General features: G+C 33.3%; 1 protein-coding gene across 1 annotated transcript in view; it reads left to right on the forward strand.

The window, feature by feature from the left end:
• Nucleotides 1-7,377, forward strand: part of Erbb4 (erb-b2 receptor tyrosine kinase 4) — a 1,076,399-nt gene that overhangs the window by 713,901 nt on the left and 355,121 nt on the right. The window lies entirely within an intron of this gene.

Genomic DNA, 7,377 nt, shown 5'->3' on the forward strand with positions numbered 1-7,377 from the left:
AATAAATAAATAAATAAAAATTAAAAAAAAAATTACAGTTTGATTTCCCCAATCTTGCATATGTTTTGCTTGAGAATAGTCAGAATTGTTTTCATTTGCAGATTTTATGATTAGATTTTTTTGAGGTGATAAACTTTGATACCAAGTTTTCCATCTTCTAAGTTGTTTTCCAAATGTCATTTCTTACCTAGGAACAAAGTGGAAAATATAAGTATACTAAGCAATAGAAAGATAAGGTATTTGTCTCCTAGATTGAAATAGTATACCATAAAATTGAAGAGAAAATTCATGTTCCAGCTGCTGGACTAAACAGACATGATGTTTTTCCTCATTTGTCATTAAATTAATAATAATTTTAATAAAGGGAAGCTTTAACTGTGAAAGTTTCCACTTAGATTTTGTTTTAAAATAAAATAGTACATGATTAAAATTATGAAGAGGTACTCAATACATTGATAAGATAACATGTTATAACAAATAATATTTTATATTATGTATTGTTTCCATGAATACTTATAGTTTATACCAAGAAAACTGGAAGCTTAGCAAATTCTCCATACTTTCTTATACTTAGACACAAGAAAATCATCCTTCAGTGACAATGTATTGAAACTTTTTTAAAATAGGGAAAAGGAGAAAACCAGAGTCTTAGTTTGTTTTATACATTCTTGAGGAAAATATTAGAAATACAGCTTATTAATTTTTTGAAAATATATCCATAACAGCATCAAATGGAATATTTAATGGTATTAGATAGCTAATATACTCAAAGGAAGTTATTCTGCTTTTTTCTCCCCATAAAATATAATTAAGAAAAAGTAACACCTCAGAATTAAGTTGTGTTTCTGTCACAATGAAAATCTGAAAAATTCTGTAAATTGTAAAACTCAAATGACAAATTGTGAGAATAATAAACAAATTATACCTGTGCAGATGCATAGACATATAATTTGTCATAGTATAATTGTGTTTACAGTCTTTGTGGAAAAAAAATGTCATTTTAAAAGAAGGTGCCAATGTGGTAAATATCCAATTAGAGTCTAGCAAAACAAGTGGGAGCTAATGCCGAGAGGAGAAAGAGCTGAGCCAGCACTCCTGATCAATCAGGGCAACAGCAAACCTTTGTTAGGAGCCAACATCTTTAATTAAAACTCTTGTACTTTACTAATAACTTTGCGTGTCTATAAGCCTTCTTATTGATTTCAATTATTTTCTATTATCCATTTCTTGAATTTATAGTTTCTGAAGACATTGTAAAATTAAGGGAAACATCACAATGCACTAATTACTTGTACACGTTCAGCATTTGAAGCACGGAGTCAATCATTTACTTGAAGAACATAGGAACAAATGGATATTAGTTGTCATGTTATCACGACATTCAGATATGTGATTTGAAGGAGGTATAGTTTTCTATTTAAATATAGCAGATTCTTTTCTCTGAACTATAGATGCAGTGTCATTAAGAAAACTTTGCTGTGTGTCCTCCTAAGAAATAATGCAATATATGAAACTGTACCTTTTCTCGGGACATTCTGGAATGAAGTGGGAGATGAGATTATGTCATGGAATCTGAAACGTGCACTTCAGGGCATGAGTTTTTTGAGTTACTTTAGGTTTTGTATCTTCTGCTTTCTCAACTATTGTGCTACTGTGGAAGCAAGAAAGAGTGTTTGAAGGTCTTTCTTAACCAAAATTATTCTTGTAGCAAGAGAAAAAAAAACTTGCACTTAGTTTTATGTATTTATATATTTACTAAAAATACATATTACATGCATAATCTCACAACTGTAAAAATGGTACAGCAAATAAATCACATCCTTTGCTGTAAAGCCATGTCTTGTTCTTTTAAAACATTTCCGAACATACAATACAGCCCATAAAAAACAGTAACTAACACTGTGATCTGATGGATTTTGTGGTCCCTTTGACCCTAATTTGGAAAAGTAATCTCCAGTATTAATTAGTAGGATAAACTTCTGTACAGCAGTTATATATAAAAAGCAAACAGGTTATTTTTTAGAGTTTCCTCAGTTGACCTGTGTGCCATCAGCTCAGTCCTATTTTCTAACTGCAGTTCCAACTTGTTAGCAGGCTGTCAAGTCATTTCAGCAGGCCCTGACTGAAATTAAAATTCTATGAAGTGGGCTAGGTTAGAAAGTAGGCTACATATTGAAAGCATGCTGCATTATATCATCAAGCCATATATTTGCAATGTGAGTCTTATGTCTTATGATCACTTAATCCTAAATCTAGTTTGCTATTGCTGAAATATGAATTTAAATATTAGTCTTCATCATGTCTCCTATCCTTCTCTATAAAATTTGCAAGATGAAATCACTTATTTGTAAGATGCCATAATATTACATATGTGTATATGTATTCACATTTGTGCGAATCTTCTATCTAAGCTAATCTGAAGAGAATTGGTGTAATACTTTAGTTTTTATTATAATCATTCACCATACTGTTAATTCATGTGGATTAATAATTCATTGGAATGAGCTGGTTTTCAGAAGAGAAAATAGAAACATATGAGATTATTTTAGCTACCTGTGTTACATTTGAAATAGTTTCTGGAACCGTCTTCCTCACTATTCTAATTTTGCTTGGTCCTCACCTTTGTGCATTTATTGTCTGTGGCTCTAAACTTAGTGCTCAAAAACCAATGAAGATGTATAGGAGTTTGGAAAGGAATTTAAAGACCTACTTTGACTGATAACTCACTTTGTGACCTAGGAGAACTTAGTTAAATATTTTTAAATGTTAATGTTTTCATCTATAACACTGGGATAATTAACTTGCCATATTAAATACATAGGTTATATCATTACAGGTTTTTATAATTCTTTAAAACAATTTAAATGATACCCAAGGGCCCACTGTAATAATAATAATATCACTGAGACCACAAGTCTCTCTTGCATTTTTATAGAAAGTGATTAGTAGTATTCAGTGTGTTGTTTATATGTGTGCCTATTTGCACATACATTTATATACAAAAGTACAAAGAAATGCTGTGATATTGTTTATCTTGATTTACAAGAATTGCCGTATTAATTCTAATTTTCTGTCATTCAGTATTTTTTCTTATACTTTATGTTTTGCATCTTCTTTACGCACAAAAAGGTCCACCTTTCTCTTTTCTAGTGCTTTAATTGTTCTGTGAGTCATGTTTGTACTACACTTTATTTAGCATTTCTGTATTGGAGGATGTTGAATTCCACCCAGTGACTATTATAATCCATGAGCAGTTCAAAATATGTAATTACCCACAAATGCACATCATCCTATAAGTCATATTTCTCTAGACAGAACTGCCTAGTCACATACCTTTAAACACATACGTTTAATGGATGAAACCAAATTGTTCTTCAGAAGTCATGTGTCAATTTAGGAACTCACCAATAGTTTCTTAATTACATTATTCATGGTTTCACCCTTACCAACAACAATCCTCTAGAGATGTGTGGCTGTTTTTGTTGCATTTGTCCATAAACACATACATTGATCTGATTCACCTTTTTCATCAAGTGGTAAATTGTGCTTAGTTTCTTCATTCCTTACCTGATGTGAAACTTCTGTCTTTCACTCTGAAAGACTCTTTGATAATTTACATCACAGTTTCAGAAGTAACTCAGATATGTATCAAATGGGAGAAAATTCATCTTCATTCTCTTTTGATATTTTGATAACACATAAAATAAGAAAAGGTTATAGGGTGTGCTATTTTTGTTTGTTTTTACATAGAGTTAGGATAAATATGTTTGTGATATACCATAAATAAAAATGATATCAGAATGTCCCATACACCTTTGTTTTCTTTTGAGTTTTTTAAGCAGGATATTAGAGTGTAACTTGAGCTAGCAAGGAACTCCAGATGCTGCTGCCTCTGCCTTTTGAGTTCTATACTTAATAGGCTGCAGCACCATGCCTGGCACCATGTCATGCTTTGTGACAAATTCATGAAGATGCAACCTTCAATCTAAAATGAAATGATATCTTTAACAAATGTGCTGGCAACCGAGCTGGCCTTGTTGGTAAACTGCATTTTGAGCCCCCAGGATCTCCATGAAGACCGAAGTACTTCAGCACTTCCCTAACATTCTAATGCTGGGTATGTAGAGAGAGCATGGTCTGGAAAGGGGTCTGGGCTTCTCAGCTTTCTGGTCTAGTTGAACTGTTGATCTCTGACCTTCAGGCACATGATTGTGCCCTGGTACCTGCACACAGAAACACATGCACGTACACATGCACCCACATACCCACACATACTTGCATAGACATATGAGCTCATTCACACATGCCACAGATACAGGAATGCATACAAACACACAATAATACATCATGTTTTATGCAATTTCACATTTTTCTTTATGTCCTAAAATCTCTGTCTACAGTACTGTGAGAGGCACATAGAATAATTTATACTGGTTGCTAGGAATTTTTTATAGTTATTAAAATATAATGATATTTTTCTTTGTTTCCCAACTCATGAACTTTGTTGATGTTAATAGTCTATTAATGAAGGAGACTTTCTCTTGTGGCTAAGACGGTAGTTTAAGATTAACTTTAAATTCTTTCAATGAACAACTGAGAACGTCTTTATAAAATAGACTAAATAGACTTCATTAAACAAATGAATAAATTAGGTGATGATGAAGAATAGACTTGACAAGACTCCTTTCTTCTGTGGCACAGCTGAAAATATTACATGTCACAGCTCATGGGTCACCAGAGATTAAATTGAGAAAAGGGTCAAACGTGATTAGTACCTGCAGAAATCTGGGCATGCTTTTATTAATTGACTCAGAATGCCAATTTCAGCAAAAACTGTGCAGCAATAGACCATGTTTTCAGTTTTTCAGGTGAACTCTAGCAGTTATTGCATATCAGATTAAAGTATGTGTGCATACTTCATGCCATAGCTAGTTTGCTCATTTAGCGTACATGCAGTATTTATACTCTTATTGGGTCATATTAGATTGGATGGCCAATCACTCCCATTGGAAAAGCCTGGATGACTTTTCATAATTCTATTTTGAGACACATAGTTGTTTGATTGTATTTTTAAGTCACCTTATACAGCTTTCAATGGGTTAATATTCATTTTGTTATAATTGTAAAATACTTAAAGTAGAGAATTCTATCTGTGTCCAAATCAGAACACAGGCTCATCATTATTTCTTCCTCTGTTGGAAACAATTTAGGCTTCATTTTTGTATTGTGCATAAAAGAGCATTTTGGATTAAGACTTACTTCCATATGTACCTTCCATCCTAGTGAATTATTTTCCCCTCATGAAACTTATCCTTGGAACAGAAATTTCAAGTATTGACTTATACAATCTTTTTAAAATGTTGGACTCATAATTTTCTTTAAAAAAATTTCCTGGCAACCCACACAGTAATGCTTCAGAATTTGGGTGCTTGGGGGAGGGAAGGGCTGTACCTTAATTTTGCATTTTTGTAACTAATTCTAAAAGTTTGCCTAATGATAGATACTCAGATGGATCCAGCCAGTCTTAGTGGAAAAACAAACTTCAGTATAGACCTGATTTTCTTTCCCAGAACCTTGCTTTCCAAGCATTGCACTATGAACAATGAGTATGCCATTGTTGGCTAATCTGGGAGCATTATTAGTTTAATTTTAAAAATAATTTGATAATGGTGTTTTAAATGAAAGCACAGCACACAACCCAGGGTGTTCATTTTGGAGCACAATGTTAACTTTCATAGTAGTACATGGTGAGTCTTACAACAAGAGGTAAGGTCTAGAAACATTCTATCAAGCCACTAGACAGACCCTCCTTAAACATTGTCTAAATCCCCACTTAGGAACTCATTCCATTTTCTAATAGCTGATAAATTTTCCCAATAAATTCTTCCTCACATTCAACCAAGATCTACTCTGTTTAATCCACTTTTTTTTTGGTACAAATTTCAAAGCACATAACTGAAAGCATTGACGTGTCCATTGATTTCCAATCTGTTTAATTGGAACATAATGTAGCTGGGGGTTTCTTTTTAGATTTATTGAATTTTATTTTATGCATATGGATATTTTGCCTGCATATATATATGCAAACCACAGGCAGGCTCTACCCTCAGAAGTTCACCTGAAACTGAGGTTAGTGACGGTTATAAGACACCATGTGGGTGATGGGAACTGAACCAGGGCACTCTGAAGAACAGTCAATGCTCCATTCCCTGAGTCAACTCTCCAGCAACTGGACATGAGATATTTTGTAGGCATGATTTGTTGAAAATTTGTTATTAAAAATAAAAAAAATCTACAAGAATCATAGAGATATAAGTCATAACGTGTTAACTGAAGTTATAGGAAATTTGATATGAGAGAACAACCCTCTGGTGGAATTCCCCTCTTTGTTGAAAATTTAGTCTCCAGCACGAGCAAGGAATGATTCTATATCCAGTCTAGGGCATTTTCTTCTCAGATTTTCCTATAGGCTTTCTCTTAGACTTTTGTTTGTTTAATTTCCTACTTAGTGATACAGACCTTAACCGTGCAAGTAGGAAATTACTGTGAAAGGACATAGGGATTAAGGTTCTATAAAAGAATAATTAAAATGCCAATCAAGCAAATCTTGTAAATGACTTAGAGGATTCCCCATTTTAACTAGATAGAATGATGTCTCTCAATTATAGGCACCACAATGGAAGAACATATTGAACTTATTTAACCTCTTAAGATTTTTAGAGCATTGCCAGTCACTTTTATCTATAGGAATTAGACAATTCATTGAAATTATTTTAAATGCTATATATCCAAATATTAAAAATGAGGTTTATGCACCAATAGATAATCGCAGTGGTTGCAATTTTGTGAAAAAATGAACATTGAGCCACACTGAGAGTAACTGAGTTAGTTTTCATTGGCATAATGATTGCTATGTTCAATATGAAATTCCTGTTAAATTGTGTATACCCAGTTCATGGAGACTAGGGCGAGAAAGTAAAGTCAATCGGAAAGCACTGAAGAAGGAAAGATAAAAAGATAAAAGGACTTTCCTCTTAGCACTGCTTTCATCGTGTCCCATAGGTTTGAGTATGTTGTCTCTTTATTTTCATTAAATTCAAGGAAGACTTTAATTTCTTTCTTAATTTCTTCCTTGACCCAGGTGTGGTTCAGTAGTTGACTGTTCAGTTTCCATGAGTTTGTCGGCTTTCTGGGGGTAGCATAGTTGTTGCCATCTAACTTTAATCCGTGGTGATCTGATAAGACACAGGTGGACACTGATATTCTTTTGTATCTGTGGAGGTTTCCTTTGTTTCCGAGTATATGGTCAATTTTTGAGAAGGTTCCATGAGCTGCAGAGAAGAAGGTATATTCTTTCCTATTTGGGTGGAGTGTTCT

Source organism: Alexandromys fortis, unplaced genomic scaffold (assembly GCF_014885135.2).
Source record: "Alexandromys fortis isolate MF-2015 unplaced genomic scaffold, M_Fortis_MF-2015_v1.1 scaffold_40, whole genome shotgun sequence".
In the NCBI taxonomy this organism is placed as follows: Eukaryota; Metazoa; Chordata; class Mammalia; order Rodentia; family Cricetidae; genus Alexandromys; species Alexandromys fortis.